Below are 20,538 nucleotides of genomic sequence, written 5' to 3'. Positions count from 1 at the left end.
ATTTTTGGCCCAAAAATGGGATTTTGCAATTCCACCAAAATAGGTGTTATTGGAATACGTATTCCTATTCCATTTTTTTAAATTTTAGAAAACGTAAATTTTCGGGTCCGCGAATTCCCATCAAGTATTGGCTGAACCAAACGGAGAACAGGAATACTTTTTATTCCAGAATACAATACGTATTCCTATTCCACTCACCGAACGGGCCCTTACGTACTCACTCGACCAAGTCTAAAGCATTTGAATCTGTTTTGTGGATACGCAGAAAACATTTCCGTGTTGATGAATATACTTTCCTGCACAAAGAGAGAGGAATGGGAAGAACAAATCTACCGAATCAGTTCGAGCAAACGAAAAGACCACCTACTAACCAAATATATTATAACTAACGACTACGTCAAAAATGAATTGGTCCCCTCAATTGTAATGAGCAATTACTCCATCAGCATGAATCAGTCCGTAAATAACAGGTCAACAATTGCATGATATTGGAAGTATATTACAATTAAACAATTACGTGGGAAAGGATTAGTCCTCGCATGTTTCCCCTATATAATAGGCATGTAATGGTCTTGTAATATACACAAATATTCAATCACACATCCATATCCTGAGCTCTTCTGCTGGAGACTCTCCAGCATAAAATGGCGAAGGGAATGATGATTTGCTTGCAATTGTCGTTGGGACTCTTCCTGTTGATGTGTTGTTACAGTGAAGATGTGATGGCGGCGGATGCCGATCCCTTGCAAGATTTCTGCGTCGCAGTCCTGGACAGCGAAGGTGAGTGCAGCAATATTAATCGTTTATGTGATTATTAATGATTGGTGTGATTATAACTACCGCAAACAGTAACAAATTGTATTGATCAGTTAAGGTGAACGGATTCGTTTGCAAAGAGGCCAAGGATGCATCGGCAGAGGACTTCTTCTTCAGGGGGCTGGCGCAGGCGGGGAACACCGACAATGCAGTTAGCTCCAACGTGACCCCTGCCAACGTAATGCAGATACCGGGGCTGAACACGTTGGGAATATCTCTGGTCCGCATCGACTACGCAGTGGGTGGAATTAATCCTCCTCACACCCACCCCAGAGCCACCGAGGTTCTCTTTCTAGCGGAAGGCGAGCTCTTTGTAGGGTTTATCGACACCAACAACACCTTCTTCAGCAAGACGTTGGAAAAGGGAGACGTGTTCGTCTTCCCCAAGGCGCTCGTGCATTTCCAGCAGAATGTGGGGAAGGAGAATGCGGTGGCCATCGCTGCTTTGAGCAGCCAGCTCCCGGGAGTGCAGACAATCGCCAATTCTCTCTTTGGCGCGAACCCCCCTCTCCCCGATTCCGTGCTCAGCAAGGCCTTCCGCATCACCCAACAGCTCGTGGTTTACATTCAGAAGCAATTCGCATAGCATTCCCATGCTCAATGCTCAATGCTCAACTCAATTCGTTGCATCATCCAATCTATTCAATAAATAAAAGAACACTAGAACAAGGCGTGGGGAGACCCTCTTTATTATTCACCCTTTTTCTTTTCCATTCCTTGGAATAAATGTACCAGAGTGTGGCTCTAATCTCCGTGCCGGTGTATTTTCTTTATTAAAAAAAATTGTAGTCAAATAAAAGTACTCAATATCATTATCGCGTTCTCGCACTATTTATGGGACACGTTTCAACAAAGAAAATTGGTTCTAGACTTATTTTGAATAGTTCTAAATAACGAGGTTAGTATATCTATAATACAAATAACTGCCTTCTGTTCGTTATGTTATTAAAATAATAAAACAATGAATAAATATTTACAAATGAATTTTACTCAATTCTGATATAGCTTATAAATTTGACAATTAAATATTTCTTTTATAATATGTTTTATGCATTCACTATATTTCTAGTATAGGGTTCCTTAAAAATTAGAATTAACTATATTGGACTTTACATCTATTGTGTTACTCAATCGAATGCATGCTTAAGCTCTATAATAAAGCTCATGCAAAACTAGATTCTTAGAATGTGTGGAGGCACTATCTAAGGTGTTACTAGAATGTGTAATATCAAATTATCTTAAGTACGGAATCCAAGTCATGTATAGGAGATAGTAAGATCTGGCCAATCATATTTGAGAAACCTGAAGGAGACAGAGTCTACTTTGTGAATTTGAAGGCATGTACCCAACAAATCATGCTTCGGCCCATAAGAAGTGCAGTTGGGACGAAGAAAAGCATTATATAGAACACGCGAACCTATACAAAGAGATATCTCATAGAGAGCACAAGCTACATTTCCAAATCGAATGTAATAGATGTACACGTTTATATATCACATGTACATTCATTTGAAAACTTTAACGGTTAGATCAATTCAATATTACTTGGTAGTTATCTCCAAAAGCTTGCAAAGCTTAATGAGCTATAATCAGCTATCCAAAGGTATGAGTGTGAGAATTTCTATGATGGTAAACTAACATCCTCACAAATGAAACATGTCATGATACGAACTTTAATGTTCTACAATTCTAGATCTTGCGGCTCCGTTCCCTTGATTGATACATAATTTGCGTCTTTGTTTCATGAAAAGATGGAGATGAAGATGTATGATTTCGTATTGCTATGGTATAACAAAATGTATAAATCTCTCTGCTAGATACTAGATGCATTAACAAGGAATGGAATAGTATCTCTTACAATAGGGGTCTATATTGTATGCTAATAAGAAGCAATTGTCACGAGTTACCCCATTCGAAACACAACTTAGAATTCAAATGTTTTTTTTTTTTCAGTTAACTTATTTCTTTCCTTAATACTATTATCTTGGAGCGGGGATGACTGCGAGGCAAGCTGCATTTTCTTACAGTGAGTGGGCCAACGATGGAGGGAGAGAGGGATCTGATGATGCCACACCAGACGAATGGAGGGTGCTTCTCAAACATGTGTCTCATTGGTTCCTCCATGGTATGGCAGTGGTTTTTGCAGAGTAATGGACCATGCTTCTTTATTTCGGGGGATTTTTTGACCCACGGGATGCTCGCTTCTCAGAGGTGTTTCTCGATGGAGGGAGGATCTCTGGTCTTATTGGTGTCCTGTTGGGTCAGTGGGGAATCTTCCTTGATGATGCCCTCTTTGTTTTTTCATGTGGGAAGTCATATTTTTTTCTTTTTCATGGTTCTACCAGGGGTGCCTTGCTTCTGGGTTTGTCAGATCTGGGACTCTTTGATGGGTTAGCAGTTAGCAGTGATGGATCTATCCATTCCATAGGTTGGTGGGTTTTCCGCATTTGAACCTTTGTTTTTTACAGAGGTGGACTTTAGTTGAGGTTCTTTTTTTCTCGTTGTTTGGCACTAGGTTCTTTTATTTCTAACATTGTCTAATGTTTTTTGTTTGTATGATGGGTCAGCGCCCTCTTGCTGCTTTTTATATTCAAAAAATTATTTATTTTCTTGATACAAGATGTCAATTTGTGTAGTGATGAAGAAAGTCCAAAGGTTATTAACTTCTTTAATTTTGTAAAATTCTCTATTATAGGGCAAGAAAATAGAGATACATCTATTACACTGTGATAAAATGCAGGTCTTCATCTTGTATAGTAGTCCAATAAATTTGCAACTTTCAGTTCTAATGGTTGAGAAGTAGCTAATAATGGATTATTACATTTATTACAATAGGGGGAGCTAATGTAGAGTTGAAATAATAATTTAAATGAAAATTCATGGCGGTGATGAAGTTTGTTAAATAATGAAACCTGGTTTTATTTTTATCAATTGCATTGATGGAGTAGAGGGTTTAATAGTTAAACTTTGTGCACTCTTTCTAATCTTTGTAACATTTCTCAAATTTTTGAGAATTCTATTTTCTGGGCAACCCAAAAATGTTCATGAAAAGGGAGGGAAAAGGTAGTAGTAAGGAATATTAATAAGAGCTTACAAACATAAATGATCTTCACACTCCAGTTTTAACTAAATATGTAAAGAAAAATGGTGGAGCCAAGAAGTTGAAGGAACTATTAAGAAAAAAAATAACTATCAGATTTCAACTTCAATTAAATCGCGCGAAGTAAAATGGTGGAATCGAAGGCTTTCAAACTGAAGATTCAATTGATCGTTGTTGTTGTTATACATTGTGAAATAATATAAATATTTTGATAGAGATAATTTCAGGAGCGTGTGTGATAGATTTTATCCTACCATTTTATTGAAATTTACAACTTCATGAGAACTGAAATTTCTAAATCAAAATGACTTCTTAAAATTTTCAATTTGATTGAGCTATTCTGTCATGCCAAAGAATTGGGGCAAAAACACACCAACAAATTTTATTTTATTTTTAGATCAATAACACCACAAAGCTTGAAAAGTTTAGATGCACACGTTAAAGTATAGGTAAAATGAGAAACAGATATGGGATCTCCTAACGATGACCTGTCATTTCCATTCAAGTTTATCATCGATGAGTGTGAAAAGGTCGTTAAATCTAAGCATTCGTTATTAAATTGATTTCATCTTTTTTTTCATTATTGCTTTGATTTTAAGGTAATATATTATAATTAAACACAATTAAACCAAATTATCGTAAACTCGCAATAATAAACAACTATCTAGATATATATTCAACACTTAAAATTTAATCTAATAATCTAACTTAATTTTACAACCTTTACTAATCTAAAACATTTTAAGATACAATAACACTAACCTTTGATTTAAGAACGATATAACCACTTAAAATAATAAATCTAAATATATTTGAAAATGGGTTAAATACAGCAGCTAATTTATCTTAGACAACCTTTTCAAATCAATAATGATACTAAATTTTTAAATATAATCTAACATACGAACATTCTAACTAAAATGTACTAAATAACTAATATTTAAAAACATAATAATTAAAATTACTTCAAAATAATACTAGCAAAAAAAATTTTTAACAAAACTTACTCATCTAACATTAATTTGAAATCTAACACCTTATTACTTTTATTTACATTTAAAATATTATACTAACAACATAAAAGAATACCAGACCCACTAACAAACACAATTTACGACTACCCTTAAAATAGTGTTAATATGTACGTTATAACATTATTTTGAACAAAATATTAACAACAATATAACTCAATAATTCTAATAATAATTTAGACAATTATAACTCTAATTTTTTTTTAAACATAGAAAAGAACGAACTCTCCAATACATCACAGTGATCGTCGAGAGAATGAAAACTGACGAGGAGACAACCAATCATAACATGAAGACCAAATCAGACATTGACTCCCATCCCGAGTTTACACAACAGGTTTGACATTGAACTAGACTAGGGAGAAGGTGGATTTTTTCGACAGGAGACATCAGGCACACCACCAAAATAGGTGCCCTTTCGGGGCTATAACTCAAGAACTTCTGTTCTTCCATTCTTACATTCCAAAACTCATACGTGGTTTGTGTTGACAAGTAGGGGCCCATAACACCCTACCCTCTCTCCCTCTTCTCGTCCTGAGAAGAGACTCTACACTGTCAGAGTCCAACTAAAGACCTTTCCCTGTACATGGCCACTTCTGCCCTATCCGAGGGTGAGTAATGCCAATACACGTATACAATCCCTTTGAAATTCAAAGCAAAAATACAAAGGAAAGACATTTAAGTTAATCTGTTTCAAACCCTCCCAACATACTCAACACACACACGAACATGTGCATAAACAATAAAATTGAAACATGAAGCACAACATGAACAAAATGAGGTGAAGTATTCCTACCTTCAAATTTGGGTTATGGCAATAGAACAAGTTTGAGATGAGCATTCCCTTCCTTCTCCTTCTCCTTCTCCTTCTCCTTCAATCCTGATTTTCACTCTAAAAGTAGAGGTTGGGTGAACACTCCAAACCTCCTCAAAATTGCCTCTAAATAAGATCACAAACTCAACCATCTCTAAAAAGAAATAACTCCCCCACTTGCCTAAAAGTTCTAGAGGCTTCTAACACAACTAGACCTAAGGCTAACCTCAAGGTGGAGTTCAAGCTATCCAACCCATGATGAAATCAATCGATTTTCGCAATAAAGCAAAAATGGTGTTTTTGAGTGACCATAAAAGTCAACAAAAGGGGCTAAGGGGGTGGAAAATGCCCCCAAGCCATACCCATTCCTCTTGGATACTTAGATTTCATGTTTTTAGGTCTTTAGGATTAATTAGGGACCTATTAAAGGCTAGGAAATTTTAGGACTATCTAACAACCTTCAAAATGTAGATTAAACACTAATCTGGATTAGGGGTAATTAATATCGATTACTAACTTGATTAGCAAAAAGATCACTAAGCTACTCTGACTTAGATCTTTAGGTTACTCGGTTAACCCTAACTATCATGCTGGAATGCATATACAATTCACGAGTGTCAAGGGACACTATAAAAACATTGTTACAAAACATTAACATTTACTGATTACAGAATGATACATTCGTTCAATTCACAATACAAATAAAATACAAACAACAAGGTTTGTATCCTTCATCAAATTTAACCATAGTTTCCACAAACAGTACATAGGGTTCAGTTTTGTTTCTCCGTTAGATTTTCTCAGCTAAAATACCCTACACACTCATTACGCATATCAATAGCTCAAGAAAATTACATACATATATTCAAAATTTATCTGGATAGTTACATGAATCTCTCATATAATTAACTGTTTAATTCATTTCTATTCACATTTAATCATCAAAAATCACATAATCAATAATAACATAACTTATTCATTAATTCAGATTAAGTACTAGTATAATCCTCATTAGGCATGTATATACCTAAACATCATTACGTCACCAATAAAAGAATACTGAACTATCTGAAGCATAAAACTTAATCGTCCAGGTATCAAAATCAACATCCTTATGATTAGGTGAGAAAGCCTTGTATCATCGTTAGTGAAATTTTAATGTTTAAACAGTCGAGATAATGTAGTTTGTTCATGAATCACTGAATATTTAAAACACGAATGTATTAGGATGTCACTTCTTATTAGGACATCTAAACCATTAAACATTATTTCATATCCATTCTAATCTCCTACAACAGTTTTAACAGAGAGATGCATATTTAATAAGTACATGTGAGGAGGGACCTCACATCTTTCCCCATGAAAACAAGTTTTTTACAACAATCAAAAATGAAATCTATTGAAACCCATTGAAAAAATTATATTTTTTAAATGAATACCCAAACATAAAGTAGAATGTCTTGTTTTAATGAATACACAAACAATGAATTCAGCACAAGAAATCTACAAAATTTTCAATTATTGAAATCACAAACTACTATGAAGGTTGTGCAATGTACACAGATCTATACTCAAATGTCTATCACAAGTTATATTTATGTAAACCTAACAAGAAAATCATAGCAGTTTTTTTTTCCAACACAAACTCCGAAATGCCAGCACTAACCGTGCAAAATTACTAAAAAGAGCTTGACATTATTTGTCACCAGATGCTCCTATTTTCCATGGTGTATTCTCCTAGGGCCCATTTGGCAGTAGCAATTAGACTGGAATAGGTATTAGGCATATGTAAATTATGAAAATTTCTAATCCTTCCTTTGGTTGCACCAAATCAAAATTGAGAATAGGTTCATACGTATTCTCATTTTGGCCCAAAATTGAGCATTTGTAATTCCACCTAAATAGGTGGAATTGGAATATGTATTCCTTTCCTAAATTTATCTACTCATATTTCATGAAAATTTAAATTTCATGTCCATGAGGAGATTCACCGAGAGCACCCAAGTCAGAGAAATTGGTTTGCTAAAGAAATTTGTAAAATGACCAATTTTGAACAGAGGTTTCACTCTTGGGAAAACCACTATTGGATTCAAGGCATTGATTTTGAATACTGAGATCATATGCCAAAACATCAAGAATGTTTAGGGACATGAAGCATCTTATTACCTGACCGATGAAGAAAATCACAAGGAACTCGAACATCCTCTTCCTTTTTCCCTTCATAGATACTCTTGGACTCGTACACAATGAAATCGTGAAAAAATCTCACAATGTGATCCTACGACTTCAGAGCTTTATACGGTAACTTCAATTATGCCTCACACTTCTTATGCACTTCTGGTGTTTCCCCTATTCTTGGCTGCAAATTATATGAGCAAGGGTGAGCCAAAGCAATTATACCATGGCATATCATTCTGGGAAGCTAAGTTGTTGATGTCTCTTCTATTAAGTTTTCCTCCATCTCCAATAGCTAAGTGAGGATGCTCATTGGAACCTAATTTTCAAGAATGACAAGGTCAATCAAGATATCAAATTGGCAAGACTAGACCGTGTTTTTGTTAAAGACAAGATCCAAGTTCCATCCTCAGTCCTCATTGTGATTCATCGCTTAGAAGCCTCAAGGTCTCTAGAATGAAACATCCATCAAGAGTGAAAAGGCACACGAGAATTGGCCTGTTGACTTTCTTTATCTATTATTCAAACTCCAATTTCAATTTCATCTAACCAAATGAAGAATAGGAATACATACTTATTCTCATTTTCTATTCCAGAATAACTAAACTAGAATAATAATTCCTATTCCCATATTTTTATTCCTGTAGCCAAACGTGTCCATATTTTCCATGTATTGAATTTTTGTCTACCCTATATTGGCCACATCTGTTTCATCCTTCTATTTACATGCAAGCATACAGAGGCACATGAAGCTCATGCACAATGTCAAATGAAATCTACAAAAAAAGACACAGATCTCTGAAGCCATATTGTTTCTCTAATTTTATCCAGCATAAAACTAAAAGATACCCTAGAAAAAGAATGAGGCAACCTAAATTAAAATATAGTATTGTTGCTTAATGAATCATTTATATTTGACCATCGATTAAATGGGAAATCTTTAAATCAGCATGATTTCATAGAAATTAAATGACGTATTAAATAATATTTTATTGTATGTATAATTCATGATACGTCTGATTTGATTCATTACTATCTACCCCTAGGAAAGGATTCTTCTAACTTTCTGATAGCACTCTATCCAATGTAGTATAATTACTTGTGATATATTTATTGAAATATCAATGGATCACACATTATTTATATTTTGGTGGGAAGTAGCCTAAGCATTATAAATGGATGCACGGGATATTATGCTACATAGCATTTAGAGAATGAAAGGGGGGCCTAAAATTGTTCCTCAAATGAATCTGTCACTTGTCTACCATGTAAAAACCACATAAGCTCCATTGGAAGAATTGACAGTGTTGGTATCAATGCTTGGCAGATTATTAATTTTAACAATCTAGTAAAATTATTCCTTAAAGCATCTAGTGAAATGGATGTCGCAAGTCCCAGCAGGGTCGAATCTCTTGAAGTAGTACTGGGAGATACATTTGGTGCTCATACAGGAGATGGTGCATCTAACGTAGGAATAACAAAAGCGGTCATATACAAAACTCAGCCTCAAACTTTTTGGAAAATAACAAATATAAGTTGTACTACAATTTTTAGGAAGATTAATTTGTTTTAAATCCCAAATATTTAACAAGAAGAAGTATTTTAACGATTGGAAATGTCATTTATTATTTCTTATGTAAAAAAGAACATTCTTGGAATTTTAAGATGCGGCATGGGTTCTGCAACAGAAATGCTTCGAGCCGATGATACAGAATTTCGTTGAATGCAAATAGTTTTAAAAATTTGTGCAAATATTTTGTAATTATTACTCTCTATTCATCTATTATAATACATTTTATGCCCTTTTAATCACATGCTACATAAAATTATCCAAAATATTGAAAACGTTGAAATATTACATAATTATTAATTTATGCAGATATTAGCATGTAATATTTTATAATTATTGTCTTTTGTGAATATGAGTATATAGATTGCCTAACTTCAATTTAGACAATATGATTTGACGATCATTTTTTAAAATATTAGCATACATTTTCCCTTCCTAATGTCAAATCATACAAAATGTTTTAAAATGTGAAAATATTTATAATTATAATTCTATGCAGATTTTGGCATACACTTTCCTTCTTCATGATTATATATTACACTGTACAATCCAAACCATTGAAATATTATATAATTATTATTTTCTATAGACATCATCACACTTTTGCCCTCTTCCTTTAAATTTTTAAAAAAGTATCACATTTTGTAAATATGAATGATTACATCACATTTTATGCTTCTCGTACTACAAGAAAAAAAAATGTTATCAAGGTGAAAATATAATTAAATTAAGTCGAGAATATTAGTAACATTGCCTAACCATCAAATTATATCATAGAAAGCCTGAAGTATTCAACAAACATATAAAATGAGATAAAATAATAATATTTAGCCAAATATCATCCAATACATTATCTCTTTGTCAATTAATCCTAGAAATCAGCCAAATTAACGCACTAGCATATATTTTACTCAACTAATGGAATCTAAATTTCTATCAATTATATTATAATAGTGTTCCTAATGGCATATAGTGAGCAAGAGTACACACGTGAGTATAAATAAAATAGAGAATGTATTGAATCATCAATTACACAAATAGGCATCAAGAATTCTAACAAAAATCAAGTAATAAAATTGTACTGAATAAAATAGAAGATCAAAGGGCTGCACACACTACCAACTTGTCCATTAAACTAGTTACAACAATAAGAAACTAAGAAATAGAAATAGGACCCTCGTGTGACCTAAATTAGAAAATTAGGCACAACGAGATGATCTCACAACATTTTATCGTTGGTCACCCAATATTGGGCTACATCCACCAACAAAAGAATCCAATATTATTAATCTACTAAATCTAAAAAGTTATAATCAATAATCCATTACAACTCAATACTATTAAAAGATGCTACAAATTTATCATATGAAATTCATAACCCTAATACATTTTAACAAGACTTGTGTCAATTACAAAATTATGGTTAGAAATATGTCAGCCAATAGAAAAACTAACTTTTGATGCCGTTGTAAAATAATTTGAAATTTGGACAAACTTTTGGGGGATGTTGCCCCTTGAACCCGACCTATACTATAAGAGGAAGCAACCCAAGGACACTGTCCGCAGACCCTATTTAAATGATTAAGGGGGGAAATACGCTAATAAAGATGGGGAAATTTTACATTTTCGGTTAGATTAGGCTCCAAATAATAACCTCATTACCATGTACCTACATGCACTTGGCCCTTGTCTATATAATTTTCTATTCTTTTTCACTCATCAACCACGTGAATCCTTTACGATTCTCTCGTGTTTGTCTCTACTTTATTTTTTATTAGTTGTATTAAATGACTTCAAGATGTATAATATTATCAATTTATGTAACAGAGATGTTGTAAAAACTCAAATTTATAGGCTCTACCAAGTCCTTCCCTTGCAAGGACCCTCCTATACCAATTATAACTTTTTAATACTCTTTATGATCTACATGTATCATAGTAAGAAACAATCCTTCTAGGTTCCATCATTTCCCTCTTTGGATCATAATTTCAATGTTCTCATTGAATTGTAGGTTTAACTATTTTATTCAAGTTAAGATATTTCGAGCTACTCTTACCAATTGAGAAATTATAATATGGATAATTTCCTAATATCTCGCCTAGTTTATGTTTCCCTTGCCACTGTCTTCTCAATTTCACCATACATCATTTTATAAGTAGTCCCCTTGAAGTTTACTTACATTTATTTTTTACTATTTCATGTCATAAAATTAAAAAATATTAACTTATACGGATTAGATTTATAATTTTAAAAAAACAATGAATCAAGTACTCCAATTCAACGACACAAATACGGATTAACTATAACTAAAAAATTGAGAGTTTAAGTATATATTGGTCAAAGAATCTATGGTCAACGTGTCAATAGAACTTAGGATCCCCTTTGTCTGTTTTATAGAGAAATTAAAAGTATGTTTTCACATAGATAAGGGACATCAATATATGAAAACGTGATATAATGGACCATTTTAATTTATTTTTAAATTGATTTAATGGTATATCTCATAAAAGTTATGAAATGTCTAAATCCTATTTATCTATAGATCCCTTTGAATGCCTTGCGGTAATTCCGTCATGAGTTTTAGTTATTCTACACTAAATCATTACTAACCAAAAAAAAATTCTTTTATTTATGTGGTTTGGGATTTGGATTTGCATACATCCACTCATGTGCTTTTTGTTTCTCCATTAATTTATAAGTTGAGATTTTCATTATGTATACAATTGTGTATCAAGTGACATAACTAATATAATTAAATCAAAAGTCTATAAAATGAATCTTTATCTAGATCTATATTGAGTGGAAAGCGACATATTATTTCTTGTATCATATAGATGAAGATGTAATCGTAGCATATAAATTAAAATAATTTTATTTAATGCTTTAAATATTAAAGGCATATGTTTGATGGTATAGTATGTGTCATTCGTATAAAATTTATGGTTTAGCAATTAAATCCTGAACCATATCATTTTGGTTCACAAAAAAAATGGTAAGAATGCATCATATATTTATAATAATATTCTTAACAGATACAAAAGAATGCACACAACCCTCCTAGGGCATACTTCCCATATAATTTCACTATTAGTTGGCACCCACGTGGTTGGAATAGGGATGATGTCCTAGACTAAAATGATAACTTCAAACCAATTTACCAACCCATAATAGAGTTTTATCCCATAGTAACAAAGTCATTTCAAGGTATTTGGTTTCATGGATTCACATAAATAATTATTTATTCTTTGCATGACCCAAGTTTGTGAAGGAAGATACCAATAAATAGAGGATTTGCCAAAAGGTAAAGAAACCTTTTTTTTTTAAAGAATATAATAACATAATAATATCAATGTCGACTCTCTACATCTAATGATACCAAGGACTATATTTATTTTAGGTACTAAATAGAAGCATTTACAGTAAGCAATGCCTAGAGAGTTCCACATTATACACTCAATCAAAGTAAAACTTAAATTAAATAATGTAAGGAGTATTAGTAAAACTAGCCTAAGAGTCATATTGTATCATAGAAACCTTGAAAATATTCAAAAATGCGTATTCTATAGGATAAAATAATAAGGTTTATCCAAGTATTAACAAACGCATTATCTATTTCTAAATTAATTATTGGGAATTTGTCAAACTGAGACACTAGCATATTTTTTACTCAAACAAATCAATCCAAACTTGTATAATTATTATAAGGGTGCCCCTAAAAAAATAGAATGAGTAAGAGTACACATGTATGTATAAATAAAATAGAAAATACCTTGAATCGTCAATTATAATTCTAGGAATCCAAAATTCCAACAAAGATGAAATAATGAAACGCTGTTGAATAAAATTAAAGATTGAAGGGTCATTCATGCCACCATAATATCTATTAAACTAGTTGAAATAATAAAATTTCAAGAAATTATTTAACCCTCGTCTGACCTCAACTAGAAAATTAAGCCCAACAAGAAGACACAATAATGGATCGTGTTTCATCCAATCTAAGGCTGCCCCCACCAAATAGAGTCCAATATTATTATCTATTGAATGTAACAATTTTTAATCTACAATCCCTTAGAGCTCAATAGTGTTGAAATATTATACAAATTAATCATTTTTAAATCCTAAGTTTAATATTTTTTAAAAAGATTTATGTGGGTTACAAAATTTGTATCATAAATATAACAACCAATAGAGAAAATATAATAATAAAATTCAGATGAAGTTTTAGCGGTGGTGCCCCTAAAAACCCCCCACAAGGTCGTTACCCCTTGACCTCGTTGTATACCTAGAAAAGGGGCATGAGAAGGATTTTTCTCATACACCAGGAAAGGGGCATTTCCCCCAAATGCTAGTAGAATAATTCAAGGGGAAACTATACTAACAAAAGTTGGAAAAAAATTACCCTTTGAGTCTAATTTAGCTCCATATAAAAATACGATTACCGTATACCTAAACGCACATACCCTTGTCTATTTAATATTTCATTCTTTTTCACTCATCAACCACGTATATGTTTTATGATTCTTTCTGGTTTGTCTTTATTTTATTTTTAATCAATTATATCAAATGACTTCTAGACTTGGAAAATTATAAGTTTGCGTTACAATGAGGTTGTAGAAACTCATTCATCTGGTGCATGTCAAGCCCTTCCCTTTCTAGAACCCTCTTATACCAATTATAACTTATTGCATAATTTTTTTATGATCTAAATATACCTTGGTAAGAAATAGTCCTTCTATGTTCCATCATTTCCCCCTTCGCATCGTAGCTTCAATATTCTCCTCGATTTGTAAGGTTTATTGTTTCATTCACATTAATATATTTCAAGCTACTTTTACTCATTGAGAAATTGTAATATGGATATTTGCCTCATATATTTCCCAAGTCATGTTCTCCTTGTCACTATTTTATCGTTTTCACAATACTTCATTTTAGAACTAATTGCCTTGGAGATAGTGTACATTTTTGTTTTTACTGTGTCGATATGTAGGAGATCATGGTATGCCAAAAAGTGACGATATGAAATATAAGTCTTCATTGAAAAAAAAAAAAGAAGAAGCTATTTTTTAAAAATAATATCGCATTTTGTAAATATTTATTATTACGTCACATTTTACGCTTCTCCTACTATAACAAAAAAAAAATGTTATCAATTTGATGAATTCAATAATAACTTAAGGTGGTCAAATATGAGATTTAATATTCTACAAAAAAAAAATTAATGGAAAATTTGTAATTATCTAATTTCTTAGAAATAAATTATAAACAAATATGTGCTACATCCTAACATAATTGTATTACTTAGATCTAGAATCTTGTAAAAAAAAAAATATTATCATTTGACTTTGTTTAAGATGGTTAGCCATTCACCTGTTTCTAATCTTCTTATAAAGAAAAATTGTACTAATGTATTCAAATTTAAAGGTTTCATCATATAGAAATCATTCTTTCAGAAAATGATTTTCATATTACAAACTAGATTTAATTTTGTACAATTTCTTGTTGGAAACTACAATTGAAACAATTGTTTTGTTGTCATTAATGTCAAACCTATTGGTGAGATAGTGTTATCTGATCTAACTGCCATATCTATTTGATTGATTAAGAGGATTTGAGAAGTTGTTCATAACAGAAGCATCTAGAGGATAGGTTGAGTTTTGATGAGGAAACTAAAAATTGACACTTGATTAGTTGGAATTTGACAAGATGTATTGATTGTTCAAATCATGTTACAAGAGGAGAAGCCAGTAACGATCAAGTCTTGAAAGTGTGATAAAAGATAGATCAAATGTATAGGCTTGACAGAGTAACATAGTAGAAGACTAAAGAATTTTTACGTACATGCCAAGTGATGCTAGTGCCAACTGGGCTACAGTAAGTGTCGAGTAAAATTAGTATTGACCGAGCATCAGTGTCGACCGAGTGACAGTGTATATGTCGAGTGAGAAATTTAATAGCAATCGAGTAACCCAATGATGACTGAGTGTCAGAACACAGTGTTCCCCAACGAACAACATCTTAACTGTTTGCGACGAATCATAATTTCTAACCGGCCAAGTTGATTTCTTGGGATATGGAAAGCGTGTTGAGATAAGAATCAATGAGTTTGATCATTTAATTCTAGGAGAGGATTAGGTAAACGGCCTAAGAGATGGATTCCAAGAGAAGTTTCTACAAAAGAAGAGATAAACAAAATGGTGATCATATATAATTTATTTGATGGATTGAATCCTAAATCCTAAGATCTGCAGTGTTGATTAAAAGGAAAAGGATCATGATTTCCTGTTTAAAGAAGTACATGGGTAAAATTTCTATATGAGCAGAGAGACTGTATGCTTGTAAACAAGTTCCATAGATTTGGAGTTATTGTTGACATTATTGACTGGCGAATCTAAGCAGAAGGTTGAATTGAGTTGAGAGGAAGTGAAGGCTGATTGCTTGAATGGTTGCCAAGCAAATCAAAGCTGGGATGACAATGGAGGCCACACAATGAATCGGTACATGAGAACTGAACTGAGATGTGTACATGCAAAGTGAGTTATACTTAAATGATCAAACCGGTTATTACTTTCTAACCATTGTAAACAGTATTTGAAATCCTTTAATCAAGGTTGACCGAACAGTCATAGTGACCTAACAGTCTATGTAATTCCTCTAATAAGTTGTCGTTCTAATGGGATGTTCTGAATTCCTTTAACAAGGCCACTTCTAATAGGGTGACTCAATCCTTCAAATAACAAGGTCACATTTAATATTTTGTATTGAAAACTTTTACAGGGTTGGCTCCTAACAGGGCCCGCTTAAGAAGAGTGAAACTTAGTGAAACGTTGTTGGTGGTTTTTCCTAAATTGGGCTTGCATGTTCAAACCTAGTGACAAACTTATGTGAATCTTATTGTGGCATTTTATCGACTAATGTTTACATTCTGTAAGCCTGCTATTTTAGAACAGTGAACCGCTAGCTAATGTTAATAGAAATTTATAGTGGAGACCGAGCAATAAAATGATAAGATCTGGAGTTGTTTAAGTGTTTGATTTTTCAATTGGTACATCTCGACCTTGGGTAACTAATTCACCCCACACCCTCAGTTATTATAAATATTCTAACACTTTTCATACATATTTTTAGCATAACATGATAACTTATTCCAAAAAAACTTGTCAACTTTCCTGACACTAATTTTCTGAATTTTCATTGCCACTTAAGAACCTAGTTTGACATACCATGATCCTTCAAATACCCATGTTCTTTCGCGTCATTAAATTTCACAATATTCTTTCGTAAAAGTTTAACTTGTAATATTTGATAATGACGAATCGGATAGGCCAATTCAGTGACTTAAGTATGGATTAGTTGCAACTAAAAATCTTAGGATTCAAAGATGTCGTGGTCAAACAATCTATGTTCAGCACGTGAACAGAGCTCAAGCTCATCTTAGTTTATTTCATAGATAAATTACAACTATGTTGTCACATACATAGGGAAGACTAATCTATCTAAATATAATATAGTTATCTTATTTTACTTTATTATTAAACATATTTTGAGGTCATGTCTCATAAACATTATAAAATTTCTAAACACGTGCACCTATTCTTTCCTTTAAATTCTGTACAATTATTAGTTTTAATGATCCTTGAGAATGTAAAATGAATTATTTTTAATTTCTATCCTTTATGAATTTATTTATCTAATTCCTTTATCACACTACAATGAATGTGTCACTTATATCACTCAAGATAGATTGTGATAAAGATTTGTTTTATGTCATTTGATTTAATTACATGTTGTATTTAACTAGATAAACAATTTCGTTCACGAGAAAAATTTTGCCTCTATAAACTAATGGTGAAATAACCTATTGTAGATTGCACCTATAGAGAGATACATATGGTGTCAAGCTATCCTTTTGGAACATGGAAACACTCTCAAGTTTTGGGTGAACCTGTGGTGAGATTGAATCTCTAAATTAAGGGGTGGCTTCCCCTAATGAATCGCCTAAAACTAAATATGGATAGAAAAATCCATAACAAGAAAGAAAATTTCATCATCCCAAACTTAATAAAACAATATTATAGAGCCGGGCCCTTCTGTTGGTTAATATTTCGAAAACTTCGGTGCGCGTGATCGTACGATGTAAAGCGGGCTGAGAAAAATGTGAACAAGGCTGCAGAGTTGGTGGGTTCCTACACAAATAAGGGAAGGGCTGGAACTTTTCTAACACTTAGGGCCCGTTTGGTGAGAGGAATAGGAATACGTATTCCAAAAAATTTGAATTCCTTGTTTGGATGCACCAAAACGGGATTGGAATACGAGGTAAAAATGGAATACGTATTCCATTTTTGGCCCAAAAATGGGATTTTGCAATTCCACCAAAATAGGTGTTATTGGAATACGTATTCCTATTCCATTTTTTTAAATTTTAGAAAACATAAATTTTCGGGTCCGCGAATTCCCATCAAGTATTGGCTGAACCAAACGGAGAACAGGAATACTTTTTATTCCAGAATACAATACGTATTCCTATTCCACTCACCGAACGGGCCCTTACGTACTCACTCGACCAAGTCTAAAGCATTTGAATCTGTTTTGTGGATACGCAGAAAACATTTCCGTGTTGATGAATATACTTTCCTGCACAAAGAGAGAGGAATGGGAAGAACAAATCTACCGAATCAGTTCGAGCAAACGAAAAGACCACCTACTAACCAAATATATTATAACTAACGACTACGTCAAAAATGAATTGGTCCCCTCAATTGTAATGAGCAATTACTCCATCAGCATGAATCAGTCCGTAAATAACAGGTCAACAATTGCATGATATTGGAAGTATATTACAATTAAACAATTACGTGGGAAAGGATTAGTCCTCGCATGTTTCCCCTATATAATAGGCATGTAATGGTCTTGTAATATACACAAATATTCAATCACACATCCATATCCTGAGCTCTTCTGCTGGAGACTCTCCAGCATAAAATGGCGAAGGGAATGATGATTTGCTTGCAATTGTCGTTGGGACTCTTCCTGTTGATGTGTTGTTACAGTGAAGATGTGATGGCGGCGGATGCCGATCCCTTGCAAGATTTCTGCGTCGCAGTCCTGGACAGCGAAGGTGAGTGCAGCAATATTAATCGTTTATGTGATTATTAATGATTGGTGTGATTATAACTACCGCAAACAGTAACAAATTGTATTGATCAGTTAAGGTGAACGGATTCGTTTGCAAAGAGGCCAAGGATGCATCGGCAGAGGACTTCTTCTTCAGGGGGCTGGCGCAGGCGGGGAACACCGACAATGCAGTTAGCTCCAACGTGACCCCTGCCAACCTAATGCAGATACCGGGGCTGAACACGTTGGGAATATCTCTGGTCCGCATCGACTACGCAGTGGGTGGAATTAATCCTCCTCACACCCACCCCAGAGCCACCGAGGTTCTCTTTCTAGCGGAAGGCGAGCTCTTTGTAGGGTTTATCGACACCAACAACACCTTCTTCAGCAAGACGTTGGAAAAGGGAGACGTGTTCGTCTTCCCCAAGGCGCTCGTGCATTTCCAGCAGAATGTGGGGAAGGAGAATGCGGTGGCCATCGCTGCTTTGAGCAGCCAGCTCCCGGGAGTGCAGACAATCGCCAATTCTCTCTTTGGCGCGAACCCCCCTCTCCCCGATTCCGTGCTCAGCAAGGCCTTCCGCATCACCCAACAGCTCGTGGTTTACATTCAGAAGCAATTCGCATAGCATTCCCATGCTCAATGCTCAATGCTCAACTCAATTCGTTGCATCATCCAATCTATTCAATAAATAAAAGAACACTAGAACAAGGCGTGGGGAGACCCTCTTTATTATTCACCCTTTTTCTTTTCCATTCCTTGGAATAAATGTACCAGAGTGTGGCTCTAATCTCCGTGCCGGTGTATTTTCTTTATTAAAAAAAATTGTAGTCAAATAAAAGTACTCAATATCATTATCGCGTTCTCGCACTATTTATGGGACACGTTTCAACAAAGAAAATTGGTTCTAGACTTATTTTGAATAGTTCTAAATAACGAGGTTAGTATATCTATAATACAAATAACTGCCTTCTGTTCGTTATGTTATTAAAATAATAAAACAATGAATAAATATTTACAAATGAATTTTACTCAATTCTGATATAGCTTATAAATTTGACAATTAAATATTTCTTTTATAATATGTTTTATGCATTCACTATATTTCTAGTATAGGGTTCCTTAAAAATTAGAATTAACTATATTGGACTTTACATCTATTGTGTTACTCAATCGAATGCATGCTTAAGCTCTATAATAAAGCTCATGCAAAACTAGATTCTTAGAATGTGTGGAGGCACTATCTAAGGTGTTACTAGAATGTGTAATATCAAATTATCTTAAGTACGGAATCCAAGTCATGTATAGGAGATAGTAAGATCTGGCCAATCATATTTGAGAAACCTGAAGGAGACAGAGTCTACTTTGTGAATTTGAAGGCATGTACCCAACAAATCATGCTTCGGCCCATAAGAAGTGCAGTTGGGACGAAGAAAAGCATTATATAGAACACGCGAACCTATACAAAGAGATATCTCATAGAGAGCACAAGCTACATTTCCAAATCGAATGTAATAGATGTACACGTTTATATATCACATGTACATTCATTTGAAAACTTTAACGGTTAGATCAATTCAATATTACTTGGTAGTTATCTCCAAAAGCTTGCAAAGCTTAATGAGCTATAATCAGCTATCCAAAGGTATGAGTGTGAGAATTTCTATGATGGTAAACTAACATCCTCACAAATGAAACATGTCATGATACGAACTTTAATGTTCTACAATTCTAGATCTTGCGGCTCCGTTCCCTTGATTGATACATAATTTGCGTCTTTGTTTCATGAAAAGATGGAGATGAAGATGTATGATTTCGTATTGCTATGGTATAACAAAATGTATAAATCTCTCTGCTAGATACTAGATGCATTAACAAGGAATGGAATAGTATCTCTTACAATAGGGGTCTATATTGTATGCT

The 20,538-nt window shown here is 33.5% G+C and overlaps 2 pseudogenes; both read left to right on the top strand.

The window, feature by feature from the left end:
• Window positions 1-656: 656 nt before the first annotated feature.
• Window positions 657-1,465, top strand: LOC149568870 (putative germin-like protein 2-3; annotated as a pseudogene).
• Window positions 1,466-2,811: 1,346 nt separating this feature from the next.
• On the top strand, window positions 2,812-19,306 carry LOC149568869 (putative germin-like protein 2-3; annotated as a pseudogene).
• The last annotated feature ends 1,232 nt before the right edge of the window (window positions 19,307-20,538 follow it).

The sequence above is a fragment of the Cupressus sempervirens genome, chromosome 3 (assembly GCF_028749045.1).
Source record: "Cupressus sempervirens isolate cs-2001-9-10 chromosome 3, ASM2874904v1, whole genome shotgun sequence".
NCBI lineage: Eukaryota > Viridiplantae > Streptophyta > Pinopsida > Cupressales > Cupressaceae > Cupressus > Cupressus sempervirens.
This window is presented reverse-complemented; position numbering and strand designations above follow the sequence as displayed.